At 40.5% G+C, this 24,498-nt stretch overlaps 1 protein-coding gene across 1 annotated transcript in view; it reads right to left on the reverse strand.

The window, feature by feature from the left end:
• PTH2R (parathyroid hormone 2 receptor) overlaps positions 1-24,498 on the reverse strand; it is an 83,281-nt gene that overhangs the window by 12,527 nt on the left and 46,256 nt on the right. The gene's annotated exons all lie outside the window — the stretch shown is intronic.

Raw genomic sequence — 24,498 nt, forward strand, 5'->3', positions numbered from 1 at the left:
ACAGCCTTGACGTACTCCTTTCCCAATTTTGAACCGGTCCATTTTTCCATGTCTGTTTCTAACTGTTGCTTCTTGACCTGCAAACAGGTTTCTCAGGAGGCAGGTCAGGTGATCTGGTATTCCCTTCTCTTGAAAGGGAAATTCTTGAAGAATTTTCCATAGTTTGTTGTGATCCACACAGTCAAAGGATTTGACGTAGTCAATGAAGCAGATGTTTTTCTGGAAATCTCCTGCTTTTTCACTGGTCCAACAGATGTTGGCAATTTGATCTCTGGTTCCTCTGCCGTTTCTAAATCCAGCTTGAACATCTAGAATTTCTCAGTACTCATACCACTGAGGCCTAGCTTGGTAAATTTTGAGCGTTACTTTGCTAGCATGTGAAATTAATGCAATTGTGCAGTAGTTTGAACATTCTTTGGCATTGCTCTTCTTTGGGATTGGAATGAAAACTGACCTTTTCCAGTCCTGTGGCCACTGCTGAGTTTTCCAAATTTGCTGGCATACTGAGTGCAGCACAGCATCATTTTTAGGATTTGAAATCACTCAGCTGGAATTTCATCACTTCCACTATCTTTGTTCATAGATATGCTTCCTAAGGCCTTACTTGACTTCACACTCCATGATGTCTGGCTCTACATGAGTGATCACACCATCATGGTTATCTACGTCATTAAGATCTTTTTTGTAGAGATCTTCTTTGTATTCTTGCCACCTCTTCTTAATATCTTCTTCTTTGACCCAACAGTTATTCAATAACATGTTTTTTAGTCTCAAAATGTTTATTATTTTTTTCAGCTTTCTTCTTGTAGTTGATCTCTAGGTTCATACCAAAGGAGTTTCCCTTGTGGCTCAAGAGGGTAAAGAATCTGCCTGCAGTGCAGAAGACCTGGGTTCGATCCCTGGATAGGGAAGAGCCCCTGGAGAAAATGGCAACCCACTCCATTATTCCTGCTTGGAAAATCCCATGAGCAGAGGAACCTGGTTGGCTATAGTCCATGGGGTCACAAAAAGTTGGCACGACTGAGCAACTAACACTTTCATTTTTCAGGCCAAAGAGATTGGTAAACTGTTTATGTTTCATGTCTGTGCTCTCGGTTTATGTTTTCTGGTCACCATAAGTGTTCTCTTAGCTTCATTGACTAATATACCCTGTTCTTCCTCAGATTTGGGAAATTCTCAGCTATTATTTTTTTAATATAAACTTTCTTCTCCCTTCTTCCATTCTTCTCCTGCTGGGATACCAATAACATAATTCTTTCCTTCCTAACAGAGTCACATAGTTCTTATAGAATGTCTTCTTTAAGATCTTAATTCTCTTTTCCCTTCTGTCTCTATCATTTCTAGATTTTTATCCTCAAACTCACTAGTTCTCTCTTCCATATTGGCTGCTGTATTTCCAGAGCTTTCTTCATCTTATTTATTGAGTCCTTCAGGTCCATAATTTCACTTTGGTTCTTTTTTAGAGTTCCATTCTCCTTGGTAAAATATTCCTTCTGTTCACCAGTTTTATTTCTGAGCTTATTTAACTGTCTTTCTATATTTTCTTATAGCTTGTTGAGTTTCTTCATGACAACTATTTTGAATTCTCTACCAGTAAAATCACAATATTCTGTGACTCTAAGTTTGGTTTTGGGGACCTGTCATTTGGTTTTTGTGATACACTGCTACCATGGTTCTTCATGGCTCTTGATGAGTTGTTCTTCTGCCAGCACATTTGAAGTAGTGAACACTCTTCTTTAGGTAAAGTTTTTTGTTGTTTTTTATTCTAAGGATTCAACGGATTAGTAATTAGTAGAGGCCTCACGAGTTTCTGGTCTCTTACCTGGGCTGCTTCTGGTTATATTTGAGAATCAGCCTTTTCTACCTTCCATCAGCTCTGTCAGAGGTGTCATGCATGTCACTGCTTGTGGCTTTGGGGTTATTAGTGCCTTGTTGCTGCTGGCATTGTTACTTAGGACGTTAGGGTGGTGGTCACTTCTGCTAGGCCCAGGGTCTCAGCCTCTATGATCCCTGGGGACAGGGGTGCCAGGGAGCCAGGGTCACAGCCCCTCTGCCATGGCTAGGGTTGTCAGGTTCACAGGCTCTACCATGGTGGGTAGGGGCAGATGGAGGAGCCAGAGTAATCAGTACCTCCATAACTGGAGGGACAGGGTCATAGGCCCACTGCTACTACTGCCTGGATCCCTGTGGCCAGGGGCACCACTTTGACTGGGAGGCTGGAGTCATACGTTCTGCTTCCCCTGATGCTACCAGATTCTCTGGGGCTGCAGGCTCAGCTACCATGGCTGGGGTTCCAGGATCACAGGCACCACCTCTGCTATTCCCCTGGTTCTGCCTCCTCCATGTGTTCTAGTCCACCTACCTTTGCAAAGGTGCTAAATCACTTCAGTCATGTCCAACTCTTTGTGACCCTATGGACTATAGCCCACCAGGCTCCTCTGTCTATGGGATTTCTCAGTCAAGAATACTGGAGTAGGTTGCCATGCCCTCCTCCAGGGGACATTCCCGACCCAGGGATCAAACCCATGTCTCTTACGTCTCCTGCATTAGCAGGTGGGTTCTTTTACCACTAGTGCCACCTAGGAACTCTGGTGTCCTGCTGTGTTGAGCAGAGGCACCATTGTTGAGTTATGGATGTTTTTACTGGTTGTAGATTGAAAAGAAAAGGCAAAGAGTGTGCCATACACCACAATGATGCTGATATCATGCTTAATCACAATCTTATACCTCCTTTTCAGGAGGATAAAAAGATGCAAAACATGAGAGTTGAGGATTTTCATTTATCCTCTCCCACTACAATATTTGGTTCACATCTATAGAAACGTTTTCAAAAAGAAGGTGAGAAGGTACTGCATGTGTGTTGTATGAGTGCTACTTTCTGAATGGCTAAACTTACTCATGCTTCATTAATTCCTCTTTCCTTAAGACTATACTCCCTGGTAATACAATGCAGGTGGAAGTGATACTGTGTAGGTGTGAAGGGCCAAGTGCTAGGAGCTGAAGCAGGCAGAGCCATGCAAACAATACTAGCTGGGTACTGTCACTTGCCATTCCCTATTCCTAGAAAATAAATAATTACAAATGGCTACAGATGAGCCAGTCTTTAGCTCCATCTATATTAAGATGCCCATGACCAGGGACTCTGTACTCAAATCAGTAGACCATATTAAGTAAATGCAGCAAACCTAGGGGCAGTCCCAAGATGGTGGAGGAATAGGATGGGGAGACCATTTTCTCCCCCACAAATTCATCAAAAGATCATTTGAATGCTGAGCAACTTCCACAAAACAACTTCTGAATGCTGGCAGAGGACACCAGGCACCTAGAAAGGCAGGCTTTTCTCTTCGAAAGTAGGTAGGACAAAATATAAAAGACAAAAAGACAGACAAAAGAGTTAGGGACAGAGACCTGTCCTGGGGAGGGAGTTTCCAAACAGCAGGAAGCTCTCTCATAGGCGGGTCTGTGGGGAGTTCTGGAATCCCAGAGGGCAACATAACTGGGAGAAAAAAAAAAAAAACCCACACATAATAGGCGCCTAACCGCAACTGCCCGCAGAGAAGTAGTCCAGACGCTCGGCTGGACAGGGAGGTACGGGCTCATCATCGGTCCTTAGGGTAAGAACCAGGCCTGAATGCCCTGAGGACAATCTGAGGGAGCTAACATGAGATAGCAACCCAAACTGTGGGATCGCCAGAGAGGAAAAAAAAGAGAACTTTCCCTCAAAAGGCTCTAACATAATGCACAGCCTGGCCCGCTCACAGAACAAAGGATTGAACAAATACCAAAGGAGAACTAGCCTGCTGTGTACAGGTCCCTCCCCACCGCTGGAGGCAGAGAGGCAGGCATACAACAGCAAGAGCCAGAAAGCAAGGGGCTGCTCCAATCTTGGCCCCAGAGACCGGCATCCTCCACCAAACTGTGAGCAGGCTCCCAGTTGCTAGCCACATCTTCCTGGGATCCTGGATGGTTGACACCTGCCAGGAGGGTTGCAGCCTGAGATCAGCTCCCCAGAGGATTCACACGGCACACCTGAGATGGTGCTCTTGCGGTGCACCGGGAACCCGAGAAGCCAGGATGAGGGAGGTGATTAAGACACACGGCCCACCTGGGACAGAGCACTCTCCAAGCACCTGGTTGTCTGAGCTGCTCGAACCTAGGAAGGGCACAAAATGCATGCCCAACCGAGTCTGTGCCCTTGCAGAGTACCCAAGAACCTGAACCTGAAGTGCATGAAATGCAGGGTCTGCTTTGGACAGTACCCCTGCAGAGCACCCTGGAGCCTGAGCAGTGTAGACCCGGAAAGCACACACACCGTGAGCTGGGGCAAATCCAGTGTGGTCCATACCCTGCAAGCACTCCCCATATACACCTACAATATTTGTTTGTAGTGTTTCTCCCTCCCCACAACACACATGAACAAGTGAACCTAAATAAGTGACCACTTTTGCCCCCTTATGTCAGGGCAGAAATTAGACGCCAAAGAGACTTGCAAACAGAGGAAGCCAAAATAAAAAAGAGGGAACCATTCTGGAAGTGACAAGTGCAATAGATTAAAACCCTGTAGTTAACATTGACTAAGCACTGGAAGGGGCCTACAGACCTTGAGAACAAGTACAAGCTGGAACAAGGAACTGAACTGACTCCACACTGCCCACAACAGCTCCAGAGAAATTCCTAGAAATATTTTTACTACTATTATTTTTAAAATTTTTTATCTATAATTTCTTTATTACTCCTTTAATTTTCATTTTTATAACATACTATTTCCTTGAAAAAAAAAGACCCTATTTTTAAAGCAAATTTCATAGAGCTGGCTAGCTCTCCTTTGGTATTCACTCAATCCTTTGCTCTGTGAGCAGGCCAGGCTGCGTGTTAGGTTAGAGCCTTTCATGGGAAAGTTCTTTTTTTTCTCTCTGGTTATCCCACAGTTTGGGTTGCTATCCTCCCTCAGATTAGCTCCCTCAGATTGTCCTCAGATCACTCAGGCCAGGTCCTTACCCTAAGCATGCAGCCTGGGCCTCCCCGTCCAACCCCCACTTGCTGGTGGCGGACACGAGCGTCTGGGCTACTTCTCTGCTGGGAGTTGAGGTTAGGCACATATTCTGTGGGGTTTTTTCCTCCTGGTTATGTTGCCCTCTGAGATTCCAAAACTCCACACAGACCCGCCTGTGAGAGGGTTTCCTGCTGTTTGGAAACTTCTCCTTGTTCATGATTTCCTCCCCAGGATGGGTCTTCATCCCTAACTCTTTTGTCTCTCATTTTGTCTTTTATATTTTGTCCTATCTCATTTTGAAGAGAACGGCCTGCATTTCTGGGTGCCTGATGTCCTCTGCTAGCATTCAGAAGTTGTTTTGTCAAAGTTATTCAGCATTCAAATGATCTAATGGTGAATTTGTGGGGGAGAAAGTAGTCTCCCCATCCTATTCCTCCACCATCTTGAGACCACCACACATAGTGAATTGATTACTGACTAGATTGCTCGCTCCTTTTTTGATTCCCCCTCTTCTCCTCCTGGTCACCTCTATCTCTCTCCTCCCTCTTTTCTTCTCCATGTAATTCTGTGAACCTCTCTGGGTGTCCCTCACTGTGGAGAATTATTTCAGCATTAAACTAGATGTTTTATCATCTGTGCTGTACAGATGGAGAAGTCTTGAGGCTACTGTAAGAATAAGACTGAAAGCCAGAGGCATGATTCCAGGTAACATTAATAGACAAGAGCTTATCCAAAAGCCTCCATACCTACACTGAAACCAAACTCCACCCAAGAGCCAACAAGTTTCAGAGCAAGACATACCATGCTAATTCTCCAGCAAAGGAGGAACACAACCATGAGCATTAAAAGACAGGCTGCCCAAAGCCATGTCAAACCCATAGACCCTAAAACTCACTACTGGACACTTCACTGCACTTCAGAGAGAAGAGATTCAGCTCCATCCAGCTGAACACAGACACAAGCTCCCCTAACCAGGAAACCTTGACAAGCCACTAGTCCAACCCCACCCACAAGGAGCATGCTCCACAATAAAAAAGAACCACAAACTTCCAGCTTACAGAAAGGGCACCCCAAACACAGCAGTTTAAACAAAATGAAAAGGCAGGGAAATATTCAGCAGGTAAAGAAACATGATAAATGCCCACCAAACCAAAGAGAAGGAGATAGGGAGTCTACCTGGAAAAGAATTCAGAATAATGATAGTAAAGGTGATCCAAAATCTTGAAAACAAAATGGAGTGACAGATAAATAGTCTGGAGACAAGGATTGAGAAGATGCAAGAAATGTTTAACAAGGATAGAAGAAGTAAAGACGAGTCAATCAGTAGTGAATAATGCAATAACTGAGATCAAAAGCATTCTGGAGGGAACCAACAGTAGAATAGGATTGGATAAGTGGCAGAGGATTGGATAAAAGGCAGAGGATTGGATAAGTGAGGTGGAAGATAGAATGGTGGAAATAAATGAAGCAGAAAGGAAAAAAAGAATGAAAAGAAATGAGGACAACCTCAGAGACCTCTGGGACAATGTTAAATACCCCAACATTCGAATCATAGGAGTCCCAGAAGAAGGCCAAAAGAAAGGGCATGAGAAAATACTTGAGGAGATAATAGTTGAAAACTTCCCTAAAATGGGGAAGAAAATAGCTAACCAAGTCCAAGAAACCCAGAGGGTCCCAAACAGGATAAACCTAAGGTAAAACACCTCAAGACATATATTGATCAAACTAAAGATGAAACACAAAGATCAAATATTAAAAGCAGCAAGGGAAAAGCAACAAATAACACACAAAGGGATCCCCATAAGGATAACAGCTGATCTTTCAATAGAGACTCTTCAGGCCAGAAGGGAATGGCAGGGCATACTTAAAGTGATGAAGGAGGAAAACCTACAGCCCAGATTACTGTACCCAGCAAGAATCTCATTCATATATGAAGGAGAAATCAAAAGCTTTACAGACAAGCAAAAGCTGAGAGAATTCAGCACCACCAAATCAGCTTTCCAACAAATGCTAAAGGATCTTCTCTAGACAGGAAACACAGAAAAGGTTTATAAAATCAAACCCAAAACAACAAAGTAAATGGCAATGGGATCTTACTTATCAGTAATTATGTTAACTGTAAATGGGTTGAATGCCCCAACCAGAAGACTGGCTGGATGAACTAAAAAACGAGGCCCCTATATATGCTGTCTATAAGAGACTCACCGCACAGACACATACAGACTGAAAGTGAAGGGCTGGAAAAAGATATTTCATGCAAATGGAGACCAAAAGAAAGCAGGAATAGCAATGTTCATATCAGATAAAATAGACTTTAAAATAAAGGCCGTGAAAAGAGACAAAGAAGGACACTACATAATGATCAAAGGATCAATCCAAGAAGAAGAATAAATCCAAGAAGAATAAATATAAATGCACCCAACATAGGAGCACACAATATGTAAGGCAAATGCTAACAAGTGTGAAAGGGGAAATTAACAATAACACAATAATAGGGGGAGACTTTAATATCCCACTCACACCTATGGATAGATCAACCAAACAGAAATTAGCGAGGAAACACAAACTTTAAATGATACAATGGACTAGTTAGACCTAATTGATATCTATAGGACATTTCACCACAAAACAATGAATTTCAACTTTTTTTCAAGTGCACACAGAACATTCTCCAGGAGAGATCACATCCTGGGCCACAAATCTAGCCTTGGTAAATTCAAAAAAATTGAAATCATTCCAAGCATCTTTTCTGATCACAAAGCAGTAAGATTAGATGTCAACTACAGGAAAAAAAAAAAAAAACTATTAAAAATACAAACATATGGAGGCTAAACAACACACTTCTGAATAACAAACAAATCATGGAAGAAATCAAAAAGGAAATCAAAATACACACAGAAAGAAATGAAAATGAAAACACAACAACCCCAAATCTATGGGATTCAGTAAAAGAAGTGCTAAGGGGAAGGTTCAGAGCAATACAAGCTTACCTCAAGAAACAAGAGAAAAATCAAATAAATAACCTAATTTTACACCTAAAGCAACTAGAAAAAGAATAAATGAAGAACTCCAGGGTTAGCAGAAGGAAAGAAATCATAAAAAATTAGGGCAGAAATAAATGAAAAAGAAACGAAGGAGACTATAGCAAAAATCAACAAAACTAAAAGCTGGTTCTTTGAGAAGATAAATAAAATAGACAAACCATTAGCCAGACTCATCAAAAAAGGGAGGGGGGAGGGCAGAAGAATCAAATCAACAAAATTAGAAATGAAAATGGAGAAATCACAACAGACAACACAGAAATACAAAGGATCATAAGAGACTACTATCAGCAACTATATGCCAATAAAATGGACAACTTGGAAGAAATGGACAAATTCTTAGAAAAGTATAACCTTCTAAAACTGAACCAGGAAGAAATAGAAAATCTTAACAGATCCATCACAAGCATAGATATAGAAGCTGTAATCAAAAATCTTCCAACAAACAAAAGCCAAGGACTAGATGGCTTCACAGCTGAATTCTACCAAAAATTTAGAGAAGAGCTAACACCTATCATATTCAAACTCTTCCAGAAAATTGCAGAGGAAGGTAAACTCCCAAACTCATTCTCTGAGGCTACCATCACCCTAATACCATAACCAGACAAAGATGCCACAAAAACAAAAAACTACAGGCCAAAGTCATTGATGAACATAGATGCAAAAATCCTCAACAAAATTCCAGCAAACAGAATCCAACAACATATTCAAAAGATCATACATCATGACCAAGTGGGTTTTATCCCAGGGTTGCAAGGATTCTTCAATATTTGCAAATCAATCACTGTGATACACCACATTAACAAATTGAAAGGTAATAACCATATGATTATCTCAATAGATGCAGAGAAAGTCTTTGACAAAATTCAACTCCCATTTATGATAAAAACTCTCTAGAAAGCAGGAATAGAAGGAACATACCTCAACATAATAAAAGCCATATATGATAAACCCACAGCAAAGATTATCATCAATGGCGAAAAACTGAAAGCATTTCCCCTAAAGTCAGGAACAAGACAAGGGTGCCCATTCTCACCACTACTATTCAACATAGTTTTGGAAGGTTTAGCCACAGCAATCAGAGAGGAAAAAGAAATAAAAGGAATCCAGATTGGAAAAGAAGAAGTAAAACTCTCACTGCTCTCACTGTTTGCAAATGACATGATCCTCTACATAGAAAACCCTAAAGACACCACCAGAAAATTAATAGAGCTAATCAATGAATATAGTAAAGTTGCAGGATATAAAATTAACACACAGAAATCCCTTGCATTCCTATACACTGAGAAGATAGAAAGAGAAATTAAGGAAACAATCCCATTCACCATTGTGACAAAAAGAATAAAATACTTAGGAATAAATCTACCAAAAGAAACAAAAGACCTATATATAGAAAACTATAAAACACTGATGAAAGAAATCAAAGATGACACAAACAGATCGAGAAATATACCATGTTCATGGATTGGACAAACCAATATAGTGAAAATGAGTATACCACCCAAAGAAATCTATAGATTCAATGCAATCCCTATCAAGCTATCAATGGTATTTTTCACAGAACTAGAACAAATAATTTCACAATTTTTATGGAAATAAAAAAATTCCAAACAGCCAAAGCAATCTTGAGAAAGAAGAATGGAACTGGAGGAATAAACTTGCCTGACTTCAGACTATACTACAAAGCTACAGTCATCAAGACAGTATGGTACTGGCACAAAGACAGAAATATAGATCAATGGAACAGAATAGAAAGCCCAGAGATAAATCTGTGCACCTATGGACACCTTATCTTTGACAAAGGAGGCAAAAATATACAGCAGAGAAAAGACAATCTCTTTAGGGAAAACTGGTCAACCACCTGTAAAAGAATGAAACTGGAACACTTTATAACACCATACACAAAAATAAACTCAAAATGGATTAAAGATCTAAATGTAACATCAGAAACTATAAAACTCCTAGAGGAAAACATAGGCAAAACACTCTGACATAAATCACAGCAAGATCCTCTATGATCCCCCCTCCCAGAGTAATGGAAATGAAAGCAAAGAAACAAATGAGACCTAATTAAACTTAAACACTTTTGCATAACAAAGGAAACTATAAACAAGGTGAAAAGACAGCCTTCAGAATGGGAGAAAATAATAGCAAATGAAGCAACTGACAAAGAATTAATCTCAAAAATATACAAACAGCTCATGCAGCTCAATACCAGAAAAATAATCCAATCAAAAAATAGGCCAAAGAACTAAACAGACATTTCTCCAAAGAAGACATACAAATGGCTAACAAACACATGAAAAAATGTTCAACGTCACTCACTATCACAGAAATGCAAATCAAAACCACAATGATGTACCATCATATGCCAGTGAGAATGGCTGCTATCCAAAAGTCTACAAGCAATAAATGCTCGAGAGGGTGTGGAGAAAGGGGAACCCTCCTACACTGTTGGCGTGAATGCAAACTAGTACAGCCATATGGAGAACAGTGTGGAGATTCCTTAAAAAACTGAAAATAGAACTGCCATATGACCCAGCAACCCCACTGCTGGGCATACACACCAAGGAAACCAGAATTGAAAGAGATGTGTACCCCAATGTTCATTGCAGCACTGTTCACAATAGCTAGGACATGGAAGCAACCTAGATGTCCATCAGCAGACGAATGGATAAGAAAGTTGTGGTACATATACACAATGGAATGTTACTCAGCTGTTAAAAAAGAACACATTTGAATCAGTTCTAATGAAGTGGATGAAACTGGAGCTTATTATACAAAGTGATGTAAGCCAGAAAGAAAAACACCAATATAGTATGTTATCGTGCATATATGGAATATAGAAAGATGGTAACAATGACCCTATATTCAAGACAGCAAAAGAGACACAGATATAAAGAAAAGACTTTTGGACTCTGAGGGAGAAGGCGAGGGTGGGATGATTTGAGAGGATAGCATTGAAACATGTATATTACCATATGTGAAACAGATCACCAGTCCAAGTTTGATGCATGAAACAGGGCACTCAAAGCTGGTGCACTGGGACAACCCTGAGGGATGAGGTATGGGAAGGTGGGAGGAGGGTTCACGATGGGGAACACATGTACACCCATGGCTGATTCATGTCAGTGTATGGCCAAAACCACCACAATAAAGTAATTAATCAGCCTCCAATTAAAATTTTAAAATTAATTTTTTTAAAAAACTTAAATAAGAAAATAAATGTTAGCACAACATTCCATAAATAAAGCATGTGATATACTTAAGCACAGTGCAATGCACGTTTTTAAGTCTCTTCTGAGTGACTGGCACTATGATAGACCTAAAAATAGATGAAGTAATATGCTTAACAACTCAGTCTTTGTCTGTCTTTCACTCCAATAAAACAATAATCTAGACAAAACTGATTTAAACTGTAGGTGATCTTGTATTCATTGACAGTGAAAGGGAAATTTGGCCACCTGATGTGAAGAGCTGACTCATTTGAAAAGACCCTGATGCTGGGAAAGATTGAGGGCAGGAGGAAAAGGGGATGACAGAGGATGAGATGGTTGGATGGCATCAGCGACTCAGTGAACATGAGTTTGGGTAAACTCCGGGAGTTGGTGATGGACAGGGAGGCCTGGTGTGCTGCAGTCCATGAGGTCGCAAAGAGCCGGACACGACTGAGCGACTGAACTGAACGGAACTGAACTGAAAGGGAACTAATATTTATTTAGTGGATACACCAGGCTCTTTATCCAAAAACCTTGTAACAGTGGAAAAAAAAAAAAAATGCAGAAAACTCCCAAAAACTTGATTAAAGAAGATACCCACCAATCAGTCCATCAGTTTGATAGCTAAAATGATAATCAAGTGGAATATGGAAAGAATTAAGAAAAACTAAGATTAAGAGAACTTACTGCCTTAAAAGACAGGTAAACAAAATACACACATGCACGCACACATGCACATATACTCACATAACAGTTGAATGAAATTTTTAAAAAATTATTATAAATAATTTAGGAAAGTATAGACTATAGGTTGATTAGAAACTGAGTTATTGACTACTTACAATTCTAAGTATTTCAGATGAACTGACAGTCTTCACAACAGCTCTATGAAGCAGGCATATTATTGTCCCCATTTTGCAGGTGAGGAATCTGAGTCACAGCTTACACAAATTAGGTATGGTCACACAGCCGGCAAGATGAGATCCCTAATGAAACCCATGCAGCCCAGATGTATAGAATGGACTCTTAACCACTGCACCAAACTGCCCATAAAAGAGAGTTAATAATGGATTTAGGTACAGAAATTTTTTAAAGAGTAGAAAGAATTAAGAAAAGAAGGAAAGAATCTAACTTATCAGTTCAGTTCAGTCATTAAGTAGTGTCCGACTATTTGCAACCTCATGGACTGTAGCACGACAGGCCTCCCTGTCCATCACCAACTCCTGGAGCCTACCCAAACTCACGTCCATTGAGTCAGTGATGCCATCCAACCATCTCATCCTCTGTCGTCCCCTTCTCCTCCTGCCCTCAATCTTCCCCAGCATCAGGGTCTTTTCCAATGAGTCAGCTCTTCCCATCAGGTGGCCAAAGTATTAGAGTTTCAGCTTCAACATCAGTCCTTCCAATGAACGCCCAGGACTGATCTCCTTTAGGATGGACTGGTTGGATCTCCTTGCAGTCCAAGGGACTCTCAAGAGTCTTCTTCAACACCACAGTTCAAAAAGCATCAATTCTTTGGCGCTCAGCTTTCTTTATAGTCCAACTCTCATATCCATACATGACCACTGGAAAAACCATAGCCTTGACTAGACAGACCTTTGTTGTCAAAGTAATGTCTCTGCTTTTGAATATGCTGTCTAGGTTGGTCATAACTTTCCTTCCAAGGAGTAAGCGTCTTTTAATTTCATGGTTGCAGTCACCATCTGCAGTGATTTTGGAGCCCAAGAAAAATAAAATCAGTCACTGTTTCCACTGTTTCCCCATCTATTTGCCATGAAGTTATGGCATGATCTTAGTTTTCTGAATGTTGAGCTTTAAGCCAACTTTTTCACTTTCTTCTTTCATTTTCATCAAAAGGCTCTTTAGTTCTTCTTCACTTTCTGCCATAAGGGTGGTGTCATCTGCATATCTGAGGTTATTGATATTTCTCCCAGCAATCTTGATTCCAGCTTGTGCTTCATCCAGCCCAGCATTTCTTATGATGTATTCTGCATATATAATTTACATACTATTCTTTCCTAAATTATTTTTAATAATTATTTTTGAATTTCATTCAACTGTTAAGTGAGTGTATGTGCACATGTATATTTTGTTTACCTGTCTTTTAAGGCAGCAAGTTCTTTTAATCTTAGTTTTTCTTAATTCTTTCCATATTCCACTTGATTGTCATTTTAGCTATCAAACTGATGGACTGATTGGTGGGTGTCTTCTTTAATCAAGTTTTGGGGCGTTTGCTGCATTTTTTTTTCTACTGTTACAAGGTTTAATGAAATAATGTTTGTGGATAAAGAGCCTGGTGTAGCCACTAAATAAATAAGCAGGGTGACAATATACACCCTGATATACTCTTTTTCCTATTTGGAACCAGTCTATTGTTCCATGTCCAGTTCTAACTCTTGCTTCCTGACCTGCATACAGGTTTCTCAAGAGGCAGGTCAGGTGGTCTGGTATGCCCATCTCTTTCAGAATTTTCCACAGTTTATTGTGATCCACACAGTCAAAGGTTTTGGCATAGTCAGTAAAGCAGAAATAGATGTTTTTCTGGAACTCTCTTGCTTTTTCGATGATCCAGCAGATGCTGGCAATTTGATCTCTGGTTCCTCTGCCTTTTCTAAAACCAGCTTAAACATCTGGAAGTTCATGATTCACGTATTGCTGAAGCCTGGCTTGGAGAATTTTGAGCATTACTTTACTAGCGTGTGAGATGAGTGCAATTGTGGGATAGTTTGAGCATTCTTTGGCATTGCCTTTTTTGGGGATTGGAACAAAAACTGACCTTTTCCAGTCCTGTGACCACTGCTGAGTTTTCCAAATTTGCTGACATATTGAGTGCAGCACTTTCACAGCATCATCTTTCAGGATTTGAAATAACTCAACTGGACTTCCATCACCTCTACTAGCTTTGTTCGTAGTGACGCTTCCTAAGGCCTGCTTGACTTCACACTCCAGGATGTCTGGCTGTAGGTGAGTGATCACACCATCATGATTATCTGGGTCATAAAGATCTTTTTTGTACAGTCCTGTATATTCTTGACACCTCTTAATATCTTCTGCTTCTGTTACGTCCATACCATTTCTGTCCTTTATTAAGCCCATCTTTGCATGAAATGTTCCCTTGGTATCTCTAAGTTTCTTGAAGAGATCTCTAATCTTTCCCATTCTATTGTTTTCCTCTATTTCTTTGCACTGATCACTGAGCAAGGCTTTTTTATCTCTCCTTGCTATTCTTTGGAACTCTGCATTCAAATGGGTATATCTTTCCTTTTCTCCTTTGCTAACCAGGTTTTAAAAATCAATATTAGAAACACAAACATTAGGTCTAACAGAGCAGGAAAATGGATTTAGCAATTTAGAAGACACTTGAAGAATCTTCTCAAATGGAGGAATGAAGAACAAAGACTTTTGTGATGAGGGATAGATGTCTCCATGGAGGGCACAGAATTGAAAGTCATTATGAAGATTATTTCTCTTTCTGAAGAAAATGATAAATAGAACAAACCAATAAAGACATAAAAAGAAAAAGATCCTGCTCTATAGAGAAAGATTTGAGCCTATAGAAGGAAAAATGACACTATATATTGGGAAATGGAATGAAAAACAACAACTCACATTCTGGGGAGATTTTTAAATTTCTTTCAAATAAAGAAATGTCATTTAGAGAGAGAAAAATCACTCAAGAGGATCCTTGAATATCTCAAGTAACCTTCTTGAAGGGAAAATTTTGCTTAATGTCATTAATAAGCCAGTGAAAGAAAGTGAACGTGAAAGTAGCTCGGTCGTGTCCGACTTTTTGCCACCCTGTGGACTATAGTCCATGGAATTCTCCAGGCCAGAATACTGGAGTGGGTAGCCTATCCCTTCTCCATTGGATCTTCCCCACCCAGGAATCGAACCGGGGTCTTCTGCATTGCAGGTGGATCCTTTACCAACTGAGCTCTCAGGGAAGCCCAAAAGAGAATTCCAAGGAATTCAACAAGAGCATTCCCTGGAGGGATTTCCCAGGCAAGAATACTGAAGTGGGTTGCTATGTCCTTCTCCAGGGGATCTTCCCGACCCTGGGATCAAACCTGGGTCTCCTGCATTGCAGACAAATTCTTTATTGACTGAGCCACCAGGAAGTCCTATAGCACACAGAATAAGCCAGTAGCAGCACACAGAATTCATTTTGTGCAAATGTGGCTTTAAAAAATGCAAATATAAATGTTAGATTCTCTCTCAATTATGTTTTTAAAGATTTATTCAAAGTGAACCACAGATGAATTTTAAATTCAAAATTTCAGCTATGAAACCTGTGGTTCCTTAGGCCATCTCAAAGACTGCTCTTAGAATCACCTTTACCGGAATCATTCTACCCACTCCCCCTGCTCTCCCATCCTTACTAGGACAGCTCATTCTCAGGCTTTAGCCTGAATGTCACTTTTTCTCAAAAGCTATTCCTGACACCCCATTCCCACCCTAGCTCTTGTCACATTTAAATCTTGTCTCACCCCATGGGCTTCTCACGTAGTGCAGTGGTAAAGAATCTGGCTGCCAGTGCAGGAGACACAGGCGAGGAAGGTTTAGCCTCTGACTCAGGAAGATACCCTGGAGAAGGAAATAGCAACCCACTCCAGTATTCTTGCATAGAAAATTCCATGGACAGAGGAGCCTGGCGGGCTATAGTCCATGGGGTCACAAAGAGTCAGACATGAGTCACTTGCATGCACTAACCCACTATGAATAAGTTTAAGGAGAAACTGGTGTCTGTTTTCCCATCATCTCATCCCTATTGCTCACACAGCATCTGCAGTGTTCTTGGTCTTAACCAAGATTTGTTAAATGAGTGAATGAAATGGGCACTCTCTAAACCCTACTTGTATTGAGGTAAACTAGCACACCCACTTCAGAGTAGAATTTTCACTTCTAAATGTCTATCACAAAAGAGTTTAGTAGAGAAAGAAGTCAAAATTTATGTACAAGAAAGTCCACTGTTTTAAAATATCTTTAAAAATATCTGAAACTGAAACTGTTAGTCACGCAATCCTGTCCAACTCTGTAACCCCATGGACTGCAGCCCGTCAGACTCCTCTGTCCATTGCCTGGGTTCTCCAGGCAAGATTACTAGAGTGGGCTGTCATTTCCTTCTCCAGGGGATCTCCCTGACCCAGGAATCAAACCCAGGTCTCCTGCATTGCAGGCAGATTCTTCACCATCTGAGCTAAAGAATCTGTAAAGCTGTCTATTTACACTTAAAATTTTCGTCAGTGCCTTTGAATACATAAAGGGGAGGGTTCTCTTTCTCCCCATTCCTGATCTCTCCTTCCAGGGAAGATAGCTCAAATGATGTGCCCTTCTGTTCTCCCCGCTCCACCTTACTGTCTCCATCCCTGGAGGAGATGGACTGAAGTATTTGATGAGTGAATGCAGGAAGAATACTAATTCTGTTAAATTCAACTCATCCTTCTTTACTTTGGCAGCTTGCAGTGAGCAGACTTGCTCTGCAGCATCTCAGCATCTCAACATCCTGTGCCTGAGTGGGCAGATGCTGCCTAATTACGGGCTTCTTCAACAGGCCCACTGCACCGACAGATGGAAGATCACCCCAGACTCCAGTAGCTCTGAGGATTTTGCTTTGGTTCTCTTCTCTCCTCTTTTGTTTTATATCTCGACTTGTTCAGAATCTGAGCAGCAAAGAGGGATGCTATGTATTAGCTGTCCTCAAAGATCCTCTGAATACATCACATCTCACCCCATATATTGGTTTCTTTTTCAGTATCATGAACATAGGAAATGTGTCTGCTTTGTTTATATGTACATCAGTTCTAAATGAACATTTAATGATAGATAATAAACTCCTTAATCTTTATCAACTATTATCACTTGATTATCTTTATAACAGGCATGATGATAAAATATTTAACTCAATTCTTATCAGCTGGAATTCAATTTGCAACTTATGGGCAAATGCTTAAGCTTTAATTTCACTTGAAGTTCTATATTTGACTTATTTAGAAGAAGAAAGGGATTATGGATCATAGATTTTCCTCTAGGGGAAAAAAAATTTTTTTGTATTTGCAACTCCATCAAAGATTAGAAATTAAATTTCATTCATTTTACTTTAAATTCCTTCCTTATCAGTCATTCCTCCCACCCTCCCCTCTTGTGCTTCATCACTAAGCTTTCTTTAATAACCACTGGGCGGAAATGAATCACTGACTCAACAGCAGCTGGGGTGCTTGTACTCTGTCCCCTTCTTTTTATATTTCATAAAGTACACTGGGTATTATTTTTTTTAACTCATCACTGTAAAACTCTTCTTAAAGGAATTAGTAAAAGTACCATCTTATTCCATTTGCTGGAATTCCCTGAAATATCCTTTGATAGGTACATGAACAAAACATGTATAAGAAAAAGATGAAAATCTGGAGCCTCTCCATTTAATGCACTCTAAATAGCATGCAGTCTCTTCAAGGGCTACTACTTAGTCACTCAAATTAGATCATTACTCATAGGATGAGCAAGCCCATGACAAACATCACAAACTACTTGTTGACCAGAGATTAGTCCTTAGCTTGGGTACACAATGGTGCTGTAATCCATGACAGACATCTAAAAACAAGCAAATATACCAATAACAGAAAGAAAGGGGGGAGGGGAGGGGAGAGAGAGGGAAGGAAGGAAGGAAGGAAGGAAGGGACTGTTGCCCTGTAATTTCCTAAAATCCATCAACATGTATAAACCAAACTATATGCTCTCACAGTTATCAATTTTCTGTAGGATTATTTAAAGATCAAAATCTCTGAAATAGTGTTGACAGATTATTATCAGGCAAGAGATCCAAAAAATGCTTTCCAACATGTACATTTTTTATTTTATGGCTTATTTTTGGGGTGTTACCAGGAAATAAACTACTGCTTGTAGAAAAACAAGTACATAAATTCTAATATCTCAGCAAGTGGCTGGCCCTGATTTCGCATTTCTGTCTCTTTAATAAAAGTTTTGGGTTGCTTTAAGACTGAATTTTTGATTTTCTATTTCACCCCTCCGACATTGCTTAGATGTACATACCATAAGAAAAGTAACTCGAATAAATGTATACCCTCCAAGTATAAAAGTTGTGTTGCATGTGTGCTCAGTCATATCTGACTCTTTGCAATTCCACGGACTATAGTCCACAGGTTCCTCTGTCCATGGGATTTTCCAGGCAAGAATACTGCTGCAGTTTGCCATTTCCTACTCTAGGGGATCTTTCAGACCCGAGATTGAACCTGTGTTTCCTGTGTCTCCAGCATTGGCAGGCCGATTCTTTACCACTGAGTCACCTGGGAAGCTCCCAAGTATAAAAGATGTATTATTAAATAGTGATACATTAAAATTCGTGATACATTAAAATCAGTAATAATTTTTATCAATGACACTTACCTTTTCTTGGTTTCTTAAAATAAATAGTTCTTATTGCATTTACATTTTGGTTCTGCTAAGATGAAGCAACACATTGTACAGAAAAATATTTTGGGAGTTTGTGATGTCTCCAAAGGAATGGATTTATGTGAATGGAAGAGATGGGTCTGACTCCTATCAGAAGAAGAAAAAGCCTTGGATTGCTGTCACCGTGCTCATGTTCACCAGCTACTGAAGCACTGATGTCCCTTTGCTGCCCACCTTAGTTTAACACTATTTATGGTTGTTCCAATTTTAACATAATTCTTTAATGCTTGTATCTTTCTTTGGAAAGCTACATGAAGAAAATGACCTCTCATAGAGAAATCTGAGGACCTTCAAAATATCATAATTGATGTGAGAGTTAATCAGATAGAATTATGTACTTAAAAGTGAATAGCTAATAGCTCTCTTAAACAGGTGTCCATACCTCCAGACTAGTTCATTTAACCCCTGTTCTTGATCTTTCCTTGCAGGGGAGGCAGCTCAACTGATGTGCACTTCTCTCCCCACCCCGCTTACTCTCTCCAGCCCTGGAGGTGATGGACTAAAGCATATGATGAGTGAACGTGGAAAGAATACTGAGCTTGCTTGACTCAGCCCACCCTTCTTTGTATAGGAAGCCTGCGGTGAGCAGACTTCCTCTGCAGTTATCTCCAGGGTTAGAAGCATCCTGTGCCTAGACACCATCCCCGTTAGGTCAAAACCCAAATCTAATCTGATCACTAACCTGCTCAAAATCTTCCAAAGTCTCATCACAATTTTAAGGAAAATTCCAGTGTCCTTTTAGCACAGAAAACAAGGCCAATCATGATTCAACCCCTCTCCATTTCCAGTCTACTCTCCTGCATTTTCCACAAACGCACCCAGCCAGCCAGCCACAGAAAACACGACCCGTCCTTCTATATTTTTAAAATCCCTGATCACATGAAACAACTAGTCTTCACAACTACTGGTTACACTTTTGTCAAGTCTTTTGCAACCACTTCAGATTTAATTGTCAAGGGAATTTGCCTAGTTCAGCATTTTCCAAGTGGCTTAGAGTGCCACCACCATGATTTTGCTGTATCAGTATTATTCATCCACTATTATTTACTTGATACCCTTCTTCAGTCTACTTTTATTAAAGTTTAAAAATTTAAATTTCATATCATTACCATAAATGGAAATCCAGTAGAAGCTGCTATAAGCAAGTGGCAACTGTAAAAATAAATACAATGGAAACAAGTCACGTAAAATTTTATGTAGACTGGGTTGTCTGTCCCCCACCTCCATCCCCCCAAAGGAAGATATCACACATAGTAGAAGAGTATTAAAGACCAGTACCAAAATGAGACTGTCTCTGAGATATGTTCAGAAGAGTTGGAGAAGGACCAATATTCTCAGTATATGTCTCGACATTACTTAATAATATTGCATGTACTACTTAATCAGTCCTCTATGCACCAGGGCATGTGCTCTCAATCTGGCAAACACTGGCTGAGCTTAAATTCAATTACCACAAACAGAGAAATCTATGGGCTCTGTAACTATAATATATTGCCTGAATTTGACTCTGGCCTCAGCACTTTATAAATGTATAAACCTAAGCTATTAATAGTTACATAACTGCTCTTGGACTCAAACTAAGAATAATGAAAATCCCAGTCTCAAAGCTGTTTGAGGGTTAGGGAAGAAAAGGTTTTGTGATAAAACCTGAAGCAAAAAAGACCCTAAAATATTCCTTCATCAAATAAACAGAAAGTAAGACATTTAACTCTGTCAAGGGACAAAAGAAAAGACTTCTTGTTAAAATGAAATTGAGCAAGGACTCACAAGACCATTTGATCACTTATCAGAGGATGATGAATATGAGGATGAAGGGATGAAGTCGACTAACACAGGATGAAGGTAACAAGTAAAGACAAACACCAAAGAGTTTCTGTTTTCCTTTTCCCTAACCTATAAATTCAAGATGTGATTGCTGTGAGGACCAAACCTCTCTCCATCCCATAGTATGGGCATCTTCAACACCAAGTTGTAGATGCTCAAGAGCAATTCTGCTCAGTTTGCAGTCTGTCCTTCTGTCTGTGGTTTTATTTCCCTTCAGCCATTACAGACTCTCTCCTGGTTGACACCAGTGACAATGTAGGTCCTCATGTCTTGGGGGGCCGTGCCCTGCTGGGTCAGGATTTATCACATCTGCCAACTTCACCTTGACCACTTCTAGAAGGTGCTGTCCCACCCGCGGCTTCTCCTGCCCTGCCAGCCAAGCAACCTGTTCCTTCTAAGACTGCTCTGGGAGTCCGGGCACCAAGACAGTGCTCCAAGTCCTGTTGTTGATTAGGAAATATTCCTCTCATACTTTAATGCTACATAGAAAATTTTTTTAAATCGTCTTTGAGTCAACATCAAGATGCTGCAGGTGAATAATTAGTTATGGTTAGAGACATTTATTTTCAGAACGAAAATTACTACTTTCAAACATAATTGTACCACATTTGAACAAAACACAGAAAACCACAGTGCTACAGTTTTAGAACTTTCATCCTTGGAAGAAAAGCTATGACAAACCTAGACAGCATATTAAAAAGCAGAGACATTACTTTGCCAACAAAGGTCCGTCTAGTCAAAGCTATGGTTTTTCCAGTAGGCTTGTACAAATGTGAGAGTTGGACCATAAAGAAGGCTGAGCACCAAAGAACTGATGCTTTTTAACTGCGATGTTGGAGAAGACTCTTGAGAGTCCCTTGGACTGCAAGGAGATCCAACCAGTCCATCCTAAAGGAGATCAGTCCTGAATATTCTTTGGAAGAACTGGTGCTGAAGCTGAAGCTCCACTTTGGCCACCTGATGTGAAGAGCCAACTTATTAGAAAAGACCCTGATTCTGGTAAAGATAGAGGCAGGAGGAGAAGGGGATGACAAAGGATGAGATGGTTGGATTACATCACCGACTCAATAGAGAAGAGTTTGAGCAAACTCTGGGAGATGGTGAAGGACAGGGAAGCCTGGCATGCTGCAGTCCATGGCGTCACAAAGAGTTGGACACAACTGAGTGACTGATCAACAACAGTTTTAGATTTCATGAGTCCAAAATCAAGTGGTTTCTTCCAAACTTGTACTCAAGTCTGTAATTCTCTCTAAAATTCAATTCTCTTGATATGACTTCTTCAAGTCAGAACCTATGAATCCTCATTCATACTATGTGCAATGCAAGACTAAAAAACAAAATTTTACCCTAAATTTAACATATAAAAAACTATAAATGCAGCCATAAGAATAAAAAGATTATTTCCCCATAATTTTGAGAAAGATTTTTATATGCTTTGGATATGTAAGTGAAAAAAACATGGTCCAAAAATGCAGGTTATAGTCTTTGTTTTGTCACACTGGCTGTGTGACCTTTATGTGTGTGGACTTTAGTTTCCTTTTTAAGAAAATAAAAAGATTGTGTGAAATGAACTCAAAAGTTCTGCAATTATACTGGCTTTGTGCTCTTATTTCACTTCTTACTTCTTACTGTTTCTGCAGATTATTTACTTTGTACACAAGTTTTATTTTTTCAGCAAGTGTTTATGGAGTGGCCACTCCATTTCAGGCAAATTGCTGGGCATTAGAATATAGACATGGAGAAAAATATGGTTCTTATTCACATAAACCTTGCAGTTTAGTGGGCAAGAAAAGCATTCAACAAATAATCCAAAGCATTATACTAGATGATGATCTTGAAAAGGAAAAACCTCACCAGGCTCTGCAGGATATAATACTGCTACTGCTAAATCGCTTCAGTCATGTCCGACTCTGTGCAACCCTATGGGCTGCAGCCTGCCAGGCTCCTCTATCCATGGGATTCTCCAGGCAAGAGTACTGGAGTGGGTTGCCATGCCCTCCTCCAGGGGATCTACCCGACCCAGGGATTGAACCCAGGTCTCCTACATTGAGGCAGATTCTTTACCACTGAGCCACCAGGCAAGCCCTCGGGTTATAACAGGTGAACTAATTTAGTTGGAGACCATAAGGGAGGCCACAATGGAGAAGTGACATTTACAGTGAGGAGTAGAAGGCAGCATATCCCAGCCTTCCAGGTGTATAGTGCAAAATGAAGAACCCTCCTGAGAGGGGCAGACATAGAAAAGTTCAAGGAACCGAAAGGGAAACAACGAGGCAAAGGCAGGCACATAAAGGAGTGTGGGCATGAAGGACAGGGTCTTCTCTGAACTATCAAGAGTGCTGGCTTTCATCATAAGTGTACGGAGCTCCCTAGTTAGGGACGCTGGCCCCGATGTTCAAATCCGAGCTCCGCCACTTACTAGCTGAGTGACCTAGGGCAGTTTCCTCATTTAGAGTTATTGGTAAGATTAGATCAATGTAAATCAATGCAATCAATGTAAATAAAGTGTATAAAACAGTGCCCAGTGGTGGTAAGCTCTTGGCTATGTATGTTGTTATTATTAGCATCATCTTTCAGGCTTCAGAAGAGCTCAGAAGAAGGAGCACTGCACTCCAGGAGCTGAGACCTGGGCTCTAGGAGCATCTCTTCCCATTCAGGCTGTTTCCACCATAAAATGAGGAAACCTTAAAAGGAATTGAGATAACCCTGAATTGTAATAAAGAAACAAAAAGGTAACCTCAAGTGAATAGAAAGGTGCTTGTGAATCTCTTCTCTGATTTTTGAAATTAAATGGATGTTCTAATATGGAAAAAAGATTTAAGAATTTTTGATCTGTGTAATTTTAGTTCTAGAAGATGAAAATGACATCCCACTCAAGTTTCCTTCAAAATTTATTGACTGTACCGTCATTTCTGGTTCCCTTTAACCAATGGTGAATCTTTCAGAATCTCTGTAATCACCTAGGGGCTTCCCAGGTGGCGCTAGTGGTAAAGAAGCCACCTGCCAATGCAGGAGACATTAGCAGGAGACGCAGATTCGATCCCTGGTCAGGAAGATCGGCTAGAGAAGGGAATGGCAACCCACTCCAATATTCTTGAAGAGGAAAAGTTAAAATTTTACATAACCTCCTGCTCCTTCTGCCTCTGTAACTCAGCTTGCTCCTTGCGAAGTCTGGATCACATAGGTCACATAGTCTCAGAAAGTGGGAACTTACAATACTAGGAACTGGAGCTTATCTCACTCACCCTCATCCTACTGTTTGCAACTGGCCCGCCCCTGCAAACCTGCTTAATCATGCCTGTCCGTGTAAAGGTCAGGCATTCCCCTCCCCATCTTAACTGCTGTTCCCACGCACAAAACCCTTTAGTTTAAATCAGTCTATTAACAGCTAGTGTTGCCCACTATAGTCTGTCCATAAAATCCCTTTGTTTGGGGCTCAGAGCTTAGAGTGTTAACTCCTTTGGGCCCGCCAGCATAATAAACATGGGTTCTCCAACTCTCCAAGTGTGGTGCTTGGTTTCTGGATTACTGGTTTCTGCAGCATTCTCACCTGTAAAATCCCAGGGACAGAGGAGCCTGGTGGGCTACAGTCCATGGGGTCACAGAATCAAATACAACTGGACGACTTTTAACTCCCTCAGTCATAATCACCTAACTTAACTGTTTCACATTGCAATCTAGAAAACTCAGCATGTAAACTTCTCGTCCGTTTGGTGATGTGAGTAAGGTGGCTTAGTGGGTAAAGAACCTGCCTGCCAATGCAAGAGATGTAAGAGATGCAGGTTTAATCCCTGGGTTGGGAAGATCCCCTGAAGGAGGGCATGGCAACCCACTCCAGTATTCTTGCCTGGAGAATCCCCATGGACAGAGGAGCCTGGCAGGCTACAGTTCACAGAGTCACAAAGAGTCAGACACAACTGAGCAACTGACACACACAAAATCTGCAAACAAATGA

The sequence above is a fragment of the Cervus elaphus genome, chromosome 8 (assembly GCF_910594005.1).
Source record: "Cervus elaphus chromosome 8, mCerEla1.1, whole genome shotgun sequence".
NCBI lineage: Eukaryota > Metazoa > Chordata > Mammalia > Artiodactyla > Cervidae > Cervus > Cervus elaphus.